This window comes from Herpailurus yagouaroundi, unplaced genomic scaffold, assembly GCF_014898765.1.
Source record: "Herpailurus yagouaroundi ecotype Mexico unplaced genomic scaffold, PumYag 205, whole genome shotgun sequence".
NCBI classification, from domain to species: Eukaryota; Metazoa; Chordata; class Mammalia; order Carnivora; family Felidae; genus Herpailurus; species Herpailurus yagouaroundi.
The window spans coordinates 4,676,830-4,690,675 of record NW_024412436.1 but is presented as its reverse complement, the minus strand read 5'-3'; the positions used below and the strand labels follow the sequence as shown (position 1 = coordinate 4,690,675).

General features: G+C 52.1%; 1 long non-coding RNA gene across 1 annotated transcript in view; it reads left to right on the top strand.

Annotated features, from left to right (window-relative positions):
• Positions 1–53: 53 nt before the first annotated feature.
• The window catches only part of LOC121015063 (uncharacterized), a 36,036-nt gene continuing 22,243 nt past the window's right edge, over positions 54–13,846 (top strand). The window contains exon 1 of the long non-coding RNA XR_005783593.1: positions 54–636. This is a non-coding gene — a long non-coding RNA (uncharacterized LOC121015063). The remainder of the gene's footprint in view (positions 637–13,846) is intronic.

Below are 13,846 nucleotides of genomic sequence, written 5' to 3'. Positions count from 1 at the left end.
CCCAAGCAGGCTCCGCACTCAGCCTGGAGCCTGATGCGGGGCTCAACCCCATGACCGGAGCTGAAATCAAGCGTTGGATGCTTAACTGGCTGAACCACTCAGGAGCCCCGTCCCTTGGTTTTTATAGACATTCTACTATGACTTTCGTTTCTGTGTACTATTTCATCTTGTTCATGTTCTTGTCCATCTTGTTCACCAAAGTTATTAAATCATCATCGGACTGTTGGACCTACTTAGCTTTTCAAAAGATAGTTTTGAGTGCACAAGATATACCTGGGACTGCGCCGGGTTGACCTTTTTATGCAGCATCGAACAGTTTTGGGCCTACGTATGTAGTTTTCTTCTCTTGGTTTCTTCAGGGTACCTTCCTGGGAGTGTGAGTTTCTTGTTGAGCCTTGCTTTGCATTGACAGTGCAAAGTGATTGGGCCAAGTTAGCTTGGGACAGGCCATAAATAAGTATGCTAGTTTTGCCGTGTGCCCATTAGCATTAAGAAGGATCATTTTTTACTTTTTTCCAAAGGTATCATTTCAGTTCCCACAGAAGTCCAAAATGGCCGGAAAAAAGCAGAACTGATTGCCCTGCAGTCGCCTGGTCTGAGGCCATGCATACATAATGGCAGGGAGATCTTAATCAGGTATCTCTGCTTTTATTTTCTTCACTGTGGTCTGTGTCTTCTTTTTATCCCCCTCGAGGGGAAATGCTCACACGTTGACTTAGATTCCTATCAACCCTTTGCTTTGACACCTCCGACAGTTTCCTTGAAGGCAGGCCGTATAAAGGGAAGGGTGGGCTGGTGGTAGGTTTGAGGACGGGTGGCGTGAACTTGCACAGTGACTCAAAACAGACCGGCACCAAGCTAGGGAGGAACCAGGTCTGGCACCTTGGGGTGCAGACTTCCTCCACGGCCCTCCCACGCACGGTGCCGCCTGCAGGAGGAAATTTGACAGAAAAGGAGAGAATGCTGTACTCAATACCTAGGGAAAAGCGTGTTCGGAAGGGGTCTTAGGGCAGACTCCTAGACGTTGCTGAGCATAGAAAAGGCTTTTGGAATCTTGTTTGGGTCCGGAAATTCTCACTCTATACAGAAGCTGCTCAATATTAAAAAAAAAATTAACCTTCTCTGGGGATTCTTTTATCACATTTATTCCCCAATGTGTTTTAAAAAGGTTCTGATGCAAGTTTCCTTTTCTCCATAAGAAAGAATGGACAATTAAAGAGAGCCAGGCCACTCTCCTCTTGGCAAGGCGGTGGTGAGCTCTCCTGAAGAAAAACGTAGGGATGACTTCAGAGCTTTTGCAGACAACCCTGAGAAATCAGGAAGATAAGCAAGGTATTGACAGAGATCACATTAAAAACCATTTCTTAAAGGGATTCTGAATATTTGGAAATGGATGCAGGGGTCACTTCCTACAGGGAAAAAATACAAGAAGTGAACATCATTCTATTTTTTGAAACAGGGCAGTTCATTTGCAAGTTTAAGGAGAGCTGGGGGTACAGCATGTGCCATTCCTGCCTGGCATTTAGGAAAATGTGGTCTGTGTGATCTCGAGGGAGGAGAGTGTATAATATTTGACTGGATGCTACTGTCAGATGTCCCAGACTCGTTGGTATAAACAGTATCCTTTGTCAGCCTGGGGAATGATCTCTGGTTGAGGCAGAGGACTTTGTCCGTGACCTTGGCTTTGTCTTGCTCAACAATTTTATTTATGCTTCAACTGAAGAAAGAAACATTTTATAATCCGGCAGATGAGACAAAGCTCAGAAGAACCTAGTAACAGTGACGGCAGGACAGAGATTTGAAAATAATTTCGGTGGCCTGGAATAGCAGGCTGAAACTAACATGAGGAAGTTAGAACTTTGCAGATTTAAAAAAAAACAACTGTCCAAATATAGAATGAGGGCTGTTTCTGGGAAAAGATCTGGGAGTCATCCGATAGAGCAGCCGAATCGATGGTGACAATTCAGAGGTGCACGTGTCTGGGTGCATTGAGGGCACCAACCTGCGGCTGCCCCTCTGCCTGGCCCGGCCCAGCCTGGCTGCGGCTGCACAGCCGCCGTCGCCATCGGGGAAGTCGTGCGGAGCCAGCGGGCCTGGGCAGAGCAGGCACCCAGGGGGTTAGCAGGCTCCCGAGGAAACAAAACACAAAAAAACGTACGGGTGTGTGAAGGAGGCGCGGGGAAGGGTAAGAGGACATGAGAGTTACTTGTAGACAGAGCTCCAGGTAGCATCATGGGCCAGACCCATTCCTTATACCCGTGCTCCCACCGCCCCCTCTCCCACCAAACCCTCCTCCACCCTCTGGGTCCTCAGCAGCTCTGCTCCCACAGGGCCCCCCCCCCAGAGCGCGCGATTGGGACCGTCCATCACCGCCCTCTGCTCTGCAGGTCAGCATCTGAACAACAGATCCATTTGTTTCTGGGCAGTTTTTGTGTCGCAGCGTGACTTTGCCAAGGATGCTGGGCTGTGGCCCCCGACTGCAGGGTTCAGACCCTGGTTCTCTTCCTTTCCGGGTGTGTCACTTCAGGCATGTTTGGTAACCTCTCCCGACCCCACCCCCTCCTGCATAAAATGCGGGGGCAGCCATCGTACTCCTCACAGGGAAGGTATAAGCGGTAAGTGGCTGGCTCCCTGCAAAGAGCTTAGAAGCAGCCCTGCCTGCGTTCTTGGTGGCTGCTCTCTGTTCCTGTTCGTTGTCACCACGCCAGAATGTATAAAAGCAGGAACTCTGTTCGCTTTCAGTCCTGCGACGCTTTAAAAACTGGCTGAGGGAATCGGTTTAATGGGTGGACGTTTCCAGCAGCCAGATGTCATCTTGTTGTACCTGGGAACTTGCCCCGAATCCGAGCTCTTCAGGAGCAGAAAGGCTGTCACGGGAGGTGGTGGCCCCCCCAGGCACCGGAGATCCCGCCGCTGGAAGGACTCCTGGCCCTTGGTTTGGGGGCGGGGCGCAGAACGTCTCTGCTTGGGGGGCGGGGATGGCAGATCTTCAAGGTCCTCAGCAGCCACTGAGTCGGGAAGCGGCCTGATGAAGGCACAAGGGTCATCGCAGGGCAAGACGAGCAGCTGAGGACCGACGGACTCCCCCAAGTTGGGCGCCGGTGGGACTCCTTCGGGTGTAAATAACAGAAGCCGAAGCTCTGGTGCTTGAGCTCGCTGGGCAGCTGGAGAAGCAGACATTGCAAACGAGCGGGCGCCAACGAGGTTGGCTCCGGTGGGTCAGGAGGCGGGGAGCACCAGGTGCCTTGGGCGTAACTCTGGGTGACCCAGTGCGCTGGCTTCTTCGGTGGGAACAGGGTCGACTCTCTCTTGTGAAGCCTCACAAAAGAGGAAATCCTCCCTGATCTGGGGGTTGCTGGATGGGTCGGTTGCTGGATAACTGGACAACGTGGCAAAGTCCTCCTACCCCCCCACCCCCACTCCCCGCCCGCTGCTGGGTGCCCGTCTCTCCAGGGAGCTCTAGGTTCTCTGGGGAGAACGGCCTTGCCCCGCAGGCCTGGGTGACGCTGTGAATTTGCACTGGGTGCCCAGCCAGCAGCCTCTCCTTTTGCTGTTTCTTCCTCTCCCGGTCATCCTGATTGGTGATGTGCAGGGTGTCCCTCTGTGGGCCCCCGCTGAGGGCTGGCGTGAGGTGACGTGGTCCGCACTGCGACCTTCCTGGTGTTGGAACACTAATAAGAGTCTTGTAATAGTAACAGAAGGGCCGGCTACCATGTGTGAGAAGGCACCAGGGTCCAAGCGCTGTGCCTGACGCCATGTTTCTTTCAATCCTCACATCCTCGACGGGGTGATTTTTCCGCTTAGGAAGCGCGTGAACCGAGCCCGGTGATCTTTAAGCGCCTTCCTTCCCTTCCCTTCCCTTCCCTCCTCCTCTCTCCTCTCCTTTTTTCCTTTTTTGCCCTCTCTCTTCTAGCTTAAGAATGTCTCCTTCCTTTCCACACCTTTGCCCAGAGACACCCGAGGAAAATCTCCCTCCTTCCCTTCGTTCCTTTTCTGGTCTCCTCTGTTTTCCCTTTTACTTCGTTTTGTTCATTTTTGGACCAAAAAAAAAAAAAAAAAAAGGATGCTTGTTATCATTTATAAGTGCATGATGATTGCTACCAATGTATCTGTGTGGAGGAAAGGAAAGTTCTAGACCTGAGGTGATAATAGACAACTAGGGCAGTCAGGGTCCACATCCCGGGAAGCCATTCCAGGAAATCCACACAAGTCTTCAGATGCCTCCTTATCCACCTCTAACGAAACCGGCTTTATTCTCAAGCACCCGGAGTTCAGTGAGCAAAACCGTGCAGTGACGGGCTGTGAGCTGTGACTTGCAAGGCAGACGAACAGTTCACTAAGGAAGGCTCATGCCCTCAAGGAACTCTCAACCCAATTTTACTGGTTATTTAGAATCATTTCTTTGCTTTCATTTCTTATCTCCTGCTCACCCGCCACCTCCTCCACTAAATGGTTTTTCTTTTTGCAAGCGCTCACTATTTCAGCTACGTTTCGGGTGGAAGTAAGCTTTTGCAGGTGGTTTGGGAACCCAGCCACCCTTTACAAAAATAATTCTGAAATGCCTTTTCGGTGAAACCCACTTGGGCACGAATAGAGCACCGTCCCTTTGCACGGGCCTGCAGGGGGTGCTTTGCGGGAGCCCAGCTCCCTGTCAGTAACCGACTTCGGCGGAAAGAACTCTGTATCTGGCACCATCTGGTGTTTGGGGGGAAAGGAAGTGCCGCTGTCTGTGTTTTTTCCTTCCCGACCTTATCTTGCAACCGAGAAAACCCCGGGCTGGAAGTGAGACCTGGAGAGGTAGATACAGGTTTGTGGATGGGTCCCGTTACCTGCGTTGACCGTTCGCTGCTGTCTGTGGGTTTTGGCTTTCTGCCGTTCCTCCTGCCACGGCCCCTTCCCCGCCACCTTTCCTGGCTCCTGCCGCCTGTCTGTCTGGACACTGGCCCTCAGCACAGCGAGCCACTCTGTCCCCAGAGGCCACGTCTGGGAACGGCTGTGGCTGTGGCGGGATCAGGGAGTGGGGCCGCCGGCCTTCCGTTCCTGGTTCTCCATGGAAGCCAGGCGAGGGCCTGAAGGTCTCGGTGGCCCCTGGCCCCTGGCGAGTGGGGTTGTGATGGTCATTCGTGCACACAAGGTGCGAAGCTTGCACAGAGGAAGGGAGGGAAGTGAGGAGGTGAGTTCGAGATGCTTCTGTTTTTGGAAGACTCAGGAGAAGAGCAGCCTTCAGACCTGGATCCTTCAGGCCAATGCCGCTGGGTGAGGATTCCCGGCATTCTTGTTCAAAAGAAGAAAACACGCAGTCGGGGGGGTCCATTTAAGGCAAAAATTAGTCACGAAAAGTAGGCTGGGTCCGCGAGGCCAGAGCCCGACTGACATTGGGCAGGGGGCCGTGGGGCGGTGGGGCAGCTGGAGAGACTCTTCCTCTCTTCCGTTGCCTCTCAGCTTTGATTTTTCCAGTGACGCCGGTCATGGGGCCAAGGATATAGGGGGGCCAGTGAGACGGTAGCAAGATGACCGTAAACACGTGTGGGTCTCTTAGTGGAAGGAGCCTCGGGTACACAAGGGAGGTGGCTGGTGACGGGCTGGTCACTTCGAGGCAGCCAATACGGAGGCATCTGGTTTTCGAAAACTGCCTCTGTGGTTGATAAGCCTGCGGTCCCTTATGTGATCACTGGCATCTAGCTCCAGCCTCTGAACACTCGAGAGACGCGTGATTCAGCCAGAAAGTTGCTTATTCAGCCAGTGGTTTACTAAATACTGTTCTCTTGGCCAACGGATTATTGAGGCCGTGTAAGAGGAAAGTGTAGCAAGGGAGAAGACAGGGTCTCTTCCTTGAGAAGCCCGCGCTCCTAACGAGGAGAAAATACCAATATGTAGGAATCGGTGAAGGCAAGGTCGGGGGCGATAAATAACGCGGTAGGCTACTGGTACGCGGACCCGAACGGTAGGCCAACAAGGAAGGTCAAGGCGCCACGGGTTGGGGAGGCCCGGGGACAGCTGCGTGAAGGAGCAGAGGTTTGACTCGGTTTCAGAAGAGAGGGGGGACGTCAGCTTTGCAGAGAGGAGGGAAGGTTCTTCAGGTGGAAAAAGGAGGCACAGGGAAGGGACCTGTTCAACAGGCGGCAGGAAGAGTTTCACCTGAATGGGGAGCGGGGCCGTTAGACAGGAACAGGAAGGCCGGAGTGAGAACACCCAATCCAGCCACCAGTATAAGCGGAGTCTGGATTCTCAGGGCAGTGGGGAGCCACTGACGATGGTTGGCGTGGAGGAATGACATGGCGGGAATCAAGTCACGTTCGATATTGGGACAGACTCAAGGATTTTTTAAGTTGGACGAATCCTTAGCAAAGAGTCAAGCCCCTCAGTTTGAAGGTGAAGAAACTGAGGCCCAGAGAGGCAAGAAGGTTGTTCAGCGGGTCCTCAGGCCAGTCAGGCCTCTGATCCCACCCAGTGTCCAGGGGCCCTGCCTTCAGTGCTTCGGGGTCCTGTGCTCTCTGGAACACTGCACTTGTCACCTTTTGGGGAACCAGGCTCGGCCTGTGCCCCTTCCCGGCCACAGTCCCCCTTGCCTGTCTGGGATTCGGATATCCTCGGAAAAGAACCTTCTTCCTGGCGCTGAGGAGCCCAAACAACGATTATATCTGAAATGACTGGGGAGTTGGAGATAAGGCTACTGATGACTGATCTATCGTATAGCTTGGACATTTGTGTTTGCATCGAATATTTATTGAGCACCTACTAGTCAATAAACACTGCGCGATGTGCTGAGAAGGGCTGGTTTGTTAGGCCCGTGGAAAGCAAGCAAGCTTAGGAGGGAGATGAAAAACAGGGGTGGGGCGTGGAGGAGCACGGGGGTGGGCAGGGAGGCCAGGAGCCATTGGGGAAGAACCTTCTAGGCAGAAGAAAGTCCAAATATTTTTGAGACAGAGAGAGACAGAGCATGAACGGGGGAGGGTCAGAGAGAGGGAGACACAGAATCCGAAACAGGCTCCAGGCTCTGAGCTGTCAGCCCAGAGCCGGACGCGGGGCTCGAACCCACGGACCGTGAGATCGTGACCTGAGCCGAAGTCGGCTGCTTAACCGACTGAGCCACCCAGGCGCCCCAAGCCCGGGGTTTAAATGCTGCGCAGCAGGGAGCCGTTCTTTATTCGGTAAGAACGTTCAGGACACGCACTCTGTGCCAGATGTGGATCTGAGCCCCGTGTCAGCGTTTCCAGCACCTCTTAGAAGATACTACGATCATCCCCTTTTTGCGGATGAGGGAACCAAGGCCCAGGGAAGTTAAGTCACCCGCTCAGGGTCGCCCGGGTAACGATGGGATGGTGAGGACTGAGACGACACAGTCCAGCGTCCGCGGTCACGATCGCAGCCACGGTGCTCTGTGGCCTCCTCTGAGGGTTTTAGGGAGAGAAGCAGAGAAGCGACACGGGGCGGGGAGAAGTTTTAGAAACGCAGTGAGGGACGAGCTGGGCGGGGCGAGGAGACGGGCTGTGCCGGTGCTGTGTTTGGGAACCTCGGGAGTTCAGGAACCAGCCAGCCCACAGGTGCCACCCCTGAGCCCGGGGGTGGCAGCCACTGCCAGCGTGGGGCTGACGACAGAGTCTCGGGACAGTTCCCTCTTCAGGTGCTGGAAGGGATGCCCGTTTGTGGGCGTCGTCGTGGGGAGGGACACCCGCCCCCCTCCCTCGTGGGTTCCTGGGCGGGTCTCATGATTAAACGGACGCAAGAGCCGCTTTTTAATTGATTCCAATTAATTCCATACACACGGGAGCCCCAAAGACTGGGGAAGCTCCAAGACACCAGGCAATGGAGGGGTCTGGGGCTGGGGGGAGGAAGCAGTTCACGGGACGACGGGAGAGCAAACGTCTGGGAAACAGATGTTGGTCGCGTGGCTCAGCCTGATATAAAAAGTCATCTCTGGTAGGAACTGTCCTCCTGGCACCAGCCCTTGATCTACGTTTTTCAGGCAGTCAAGGGAAGGGTGAAACACAACACAGCCTTTCCTGAGTCAGCTGGGTCCCGATTGCCTTCCGCTCACAACAATCCACGCGTCAGAGTGGCACCCCCCCCACCGTTTGGCGACAGAGGAGAAAACGGAGAAAGGGCGGTGAAGGTCGGAATCCGGTGTCGCTGAGCCGAGGGCCTCCCCGAAGGCTCCTGTGGAAAGCGCTGTTGGGAGCCAGGTGGACAGAAAGCAGGGGTGGGGGGCGGGGAGGAGGGAAGGCAGGTCTGCACACCCTCCAGGGGGCAAACTGTGGACTTGGGGGGAGGGGAGGGGCTCAGAGGCCCAGTTGCCTCTCCAGGCAGGCCGGGGAAGAGGGGCCCTTAGGAGACATCCCCGCAGTGGGGGAGCCGGGGGGGCCCTCGAGTGGCTGCAGAGGTGTGACGGGGGGAAGCAGGCCCTGCTCTGCCAGGCTCAGCTCTCGGGAGGCCAGCAGGGAGCCAGCAGGAGCCCCTCCGACCTGGGCGGACAGGCTGGTGTCCCAGGCTTCTCTTGTTGCCGTGGGAAGCGGGGGTAAGAGGAAGGGCTGGGTGGATGGGATCCAGGAGGGTGGCGCTGGGCTATAACTTCAGCCCAACGCCCCTAACACCTGACGCAGCATGTAATGGTGCTCAGCCAGCCCTGCGGAAGGCCTGTCTGCATGCACGCATGAACGAATGCATGCGTGCATGCATGAACGAATGTCTACCTGCCTGCCTGCATGCATGCATGCATGAATTATTGCCTGCCTGCCTGCATGAATGCCTTCCTGAATGAATGAATGCCTGCAACGCCCATCAGGAAGTGGCACAAAGCCCAGTTTATAGCTGGGGGTATAGAAGACGCGAGGAACAGACAGAAAGGAGGGGTCAAAGGTATCTATAGAGCTTTGCATTTTGGAAACCCGGACAGAGGAGGAGCTGGGTGGGCTTCACCCCTGCTCTGAAGGAGGGTCGTTGCTTCGGTGACAGGCCACTTCCCTCAAAGTTTGGGAGCCTCTGAGATACTCTTCCTTTTAAAGCAGAGAGAAGTGACCTGTTACAAGAGCTCATCTCACAAGAAAACCCAGCTGAGCAGCCCTGCTGCTGTGGGGGGCGGGGTTGGGGTAGGAGGTTGTCCTTGCCCTCCCCCCCTTCCCCCAGGCTGACTCATCCCCTCTGCAACAGACAGATTGTGTCTCGCGTGGGAGCTGCTATGCAGAGCTCAAAGCTGTTCCCCTGATGGTTGCAGAAATTCCAACCTGCTGAAGGGAACAGTTGATCTAAATATGTTCTTTTGATGATACTTTGTTTTTATTAGCATGTTATTAATGGGTTCCTAAGAGGAAACAGCAGGTCCCACTGTCTTCAGAAAATCATTTGCTTTTCTCCCTGGGGACTCTTGGCGTCCGGGCTCTGAATTCTAAACCCTGAAGTGTCACGTTGGGTCTGTGTGCCTGGCATAAATCCCGGGCTAAAATCCCGTTGTCAGGCTGCCGCCTGGGGATCAGGATCTCTGGACGTGCTCCCCCCGGCGGCAGATGGCATCACCAGGGGATCTGATGACTTAGCAAGACCCTGAAGAGGCATTACAGCTCGTTATTGTCAGGCTATGTCCGAACAGCTGACAGCTGTCAAGGCTCCAGGGCAACAAGGAGCAGAGAGCGTGTGGGTTCTATTTCCAGGTGCCCACACGGAAAGCTCACCTCCCCGGGAGGAGACCTGGCCGGGGCAGGGGTCCTCAATGCCTGTGTGTGCACCCCCTCACCCTGGAGGAGTGTTTTTGGTTCCGTTCCCTGGGAGATGTGGTGAGAGTGAGGTTTCTAACCAATCCTCGCATGCAAAGCTCTGGTAGTGGCCGCTGATAAAACGTGATGTTCAGGTCAATTTTTATTGTGTGAACACGAACGGGAGAGGACACCGACGGCAAGATCCCTGCTGGATATTATCAGGTGTCGGGGTGCTCGGAGCACCCCGCTGGCTTGTTGATGTAGTGCAGTGTCACGGCTGTTTTCTGAGTGCCTGCTGGAGGGCTGGTGGGGGGGGGGCAGAAAAATGAAAGGTATTCTCAGTGTCAAGGCGCTCACAGCCTGGCCAACGGTTCCCCAAGAACTCGATACAAGGGCCAAGAGCTCAGCTTCCACATGTATAGGATGAAGGTAATAAAAGCCTAAGGGAGACCTTGGGGGATATGAAGGACTCCCGCACGCCAATAAAGCATTTTATGTGCATTATCTGGCATACGTAGAGTGGATTTAGAGGCGGGAGGCTCCGTCTGCTAGGATATCATCTGTGTTGGACGTGTGTTTGGGCGGGGCTGACCTTGTCTTTGAAAGGGAGGTGGAGAAAGGAAGCCCCCTCTTGGAGGCACTTACCTTCATCTCTGACTCCTTGGTCTGAGCACCCAGTGTGAAATTAATACATATTGCATTGAATGTTGTTTCCATTTCTACTGACCCCACCGGCTCTTGGCCCGATAGTCCAGACCTTGACTCCAGAGCCAGGCTGCTTGTGCTACATCTCCTTTGCCACTTACTGGCGGGTAGCCTCCCTAGGCCATCTCTCCGCCTCAGTTTGCCATTTGTTAAATACGAACAGTACCTCACAGGGGTGTTATGGGGATTGGATGAGTCAGTGTAGGCAAAATGCTTGGAATGGTGCCTTACACATCCTAAATTCTGTATAACTTTTAGGCATTATTATTACCATTTTCACCTTTGAAATAAAGATCCATGGGATTCTGGTGGATCACGAAAACAGAGAGTCCTGATTTGGAAGGAGGACCCTTGGATCTAATCCTACATTGCCGTATCCGAATGCTCAGGGCCTGGCACATAATAGGTGCTCAGTGAATGCTTGTTATTTTGAATCGTGTAGAGTGGGTTTTGCCAGGGCAGGGTGGGGCAGGCAGGACAGGCCTGGGGCCCTGCAGGCAATTGCCTGACTTCAGGAAGGTGAGGGTCTCTGGGGTTGGGACGCAGGCATAGCCGGGATCCTTGAACAACAGACTAGGGGACCGGCTAGATGTGTGAGTCAAGGAGGGGGAAGACTTGAGACAGGCTGACCGGCCAGCTCCATCCGTGGATGGTGGGATCTGAGTTTGGGTCTGTGTTCGGCTTTTTGCTTTGGATAGGATCGGGCATCGAACCCTACAGCCTACCGGGAAATCCTCTTCAGTTTCTTTTCGAGGGCGCGTAAATCCATTTTTCCATATCGGCGAATCCTAGGTAGCAGATGCCTGTGTCGAAGGAAGCAACCCTCTTCTCTTGTGAGAGGGAGCATCCTCCTCTTTCCTTCCGCAAGGTGGTTGTGATAGGTAGTGTGGATTCTTAGGGCCACGGTTTAATGAGAATTGAGGGGAGTGGACTCAGGAAGGTTAAAATTAGGGTAGTAACCCAGGTGTCCAGGGAAACCGTCGCCTACTTGCAACTGGGACAAGCGTGATTGACAGTGAACTTGAATGTAGGTGAGCTACCTGGAGTACCACTGTGTGGCCAACTGTAGACCCGTTCACCGCCTTCCTCCTCAAGTGCCACAGCACTTGACCGTGGATGCCGACTAATGTGTTCATTTGCTTAAAAATATCAACTGAACAACATTTTGATTTTACAGCATGATTAAGACATTTTACAAAGTTATTAAAATGGTTTATTTGTTTATTTTAACTATAATTTACTCTCACATTGGCTAACAAAGTGTATACAGTGTGCTCTTGGTTTTGGGGGTAGATTCCTTCCATACAACACCCAGTGCTCATCCCAACAAGTGCCCTCCTCCATGCCCATCACCCATTTTCCCCTCTCCCCCGGCCCCCCCATTAACGATCCATTTGTTCTCTGTCCTTAAGAGTCTTTTATGGTTTTCCTCCCTCCCTCTCTGTTTGTAACTACTTTTTCCCCCTTCCCTTCCCCCATGGTCTCCTGTTAAGTTTCTCAAGCCCCACATTATGAGTGAAAACGTACGGTATCTGCCTTTTCTCTGACTCATTGCACTTAGCATAATACCCTCCAGTGCCAGAGCCTCCCCTACGAAGCTGTAATCATCAAGACAGTACGGTATTGACACAAAAACAGACACATAGACCGATGGAATAGAGAGCCCAGAATTGGACCCACAGATGTATGGCCAACTAATCTTTGACAAAGCAGGAAAGAGTATCCAATGGAAAAAAGACAGCCTTCTTTAGCAAATGGTGGGGGAGAACTGGACAGCAACGTGCAGAAGAATGAAACTAGACCAGGTTCTTATACCAGACACAAAAATAACTCAAAATGGATGAAAGACCTACATGTGAGACAGGAAACTATCAAAACCCTAGAGGACAAAACAGGCAACAACCTCTTTGACCTCAGCTGCAAAAAAAAAAAAAAAAAGTTTTTAATGTTTATATATTTTTGAGAGCGAGAGAGACAGAGTGCGAACAGGAAAGGGGCAGAGAGAGAGAGAGTGAGACACAGAATCCGAAGCAGGTCCCAGCCTCCGAGCTGTCAGCACAGAGCCTGATGCGGGGACTGAACTCATGAACCATGAGATCGTGACCTGGGCTGAAGTTGGATGCTCAACTGACTGAACCACCCAGGCGCCCCTGCAGCATGATTTTTTTTACAGACACTTTTTTGGAGCAGTTTTAGGTTCACAGCAAAATTAAGAAGGTACAGATATTTCCTATGTACCTCCTGCTCCCACATATGCACAGCCTCCACCAGAGCGGTGAGTTTATTGTATAATTGATGAATTTACACTGACATAGTTTACATTAGTGTTTGGTATTGGTACATTGGTATTGGTACATTCTGTGGGTTTGGACAAATGTGGAATGACATGTACCCATCATTACCATATGGAGTATTTTTGCCGCCTTCAAAATCTTCCGTGTTCTATTGATTTGTCCTTCTTTCTCCCAGTCCTTGGAAACCATTGCACTTTGACGGTCTCTTCTCTATTGTTCTGCCTTTTCCAGAACATCATGCAATTGGAATTGTACAGTAGATAGCCTTTTCAGGTTGGCTTCTTTTGCCAAATAATAGCCTATAGTTCCTCTATGTCTTTTCATGGCTTGATAGCTCATTTCTTTTTATCATTGAATAACATTCCATCGTCTGGATGGACCACAGTTTGTTAATCCATTCGCCTACCGAAGGGCACCTTGGTTCTGTCCAAGTTTTATTTTATTTTTTAAAGTTTATTGTTTATTTTGAGAGAGAGAGAGAGAGAGAGAGAGAGAGAGAACGTGTGCAGGGGAATGGCAGAGACAGTGAGAGAGAGAGAGAGAGAGAGAGAGAATCCCAAGCAGGCTCCACACTGTCAGTGCAGAGCCCGACATCGTGAACTGTGAGATCATGAGCTGGACTGAAATCAGGAGTTGGAATCTTAACCTACTGAGCCACCCAGGCTCCCCTCATTGTTATTTTAATTTGCATTTTCCTGATGACATATGAATGGATGTTGGATTTTGTCAAATGTTTTTTCTGCGTCTATTGATATAATCATGTCATTCTTCTTTTTTAGCCTGTTGATGTGATGGGTTACGTTAACTGATTTTCAAATGTTGAACCAGACTTACATACCTGGAATAAGTTCCACTGGGTCATGGTATACAATTCTTTTTATTTTATTTTATTTTATTTTATTTTATTTTATTTTATTTTAATGTTTATTTATTTTTGAGTGACAGAGTGTGGGCACGAAAGGGGCAGAGAGAGAGGGAGACACCGAATCTGAAGCAGACTTCAAGTTCTGAGCCATCAGCACGGAGCCCAACACAGGGCTCGAACTCACAGACTGTGAGATCATGATCTGAGCCGGAGTTGGATGCTTCACCGACTGAGCCACCCAGGCGCCCCAGTATAATTCTTTTTATACGTTGTTGGGTTTGCTTTGCTAGTAT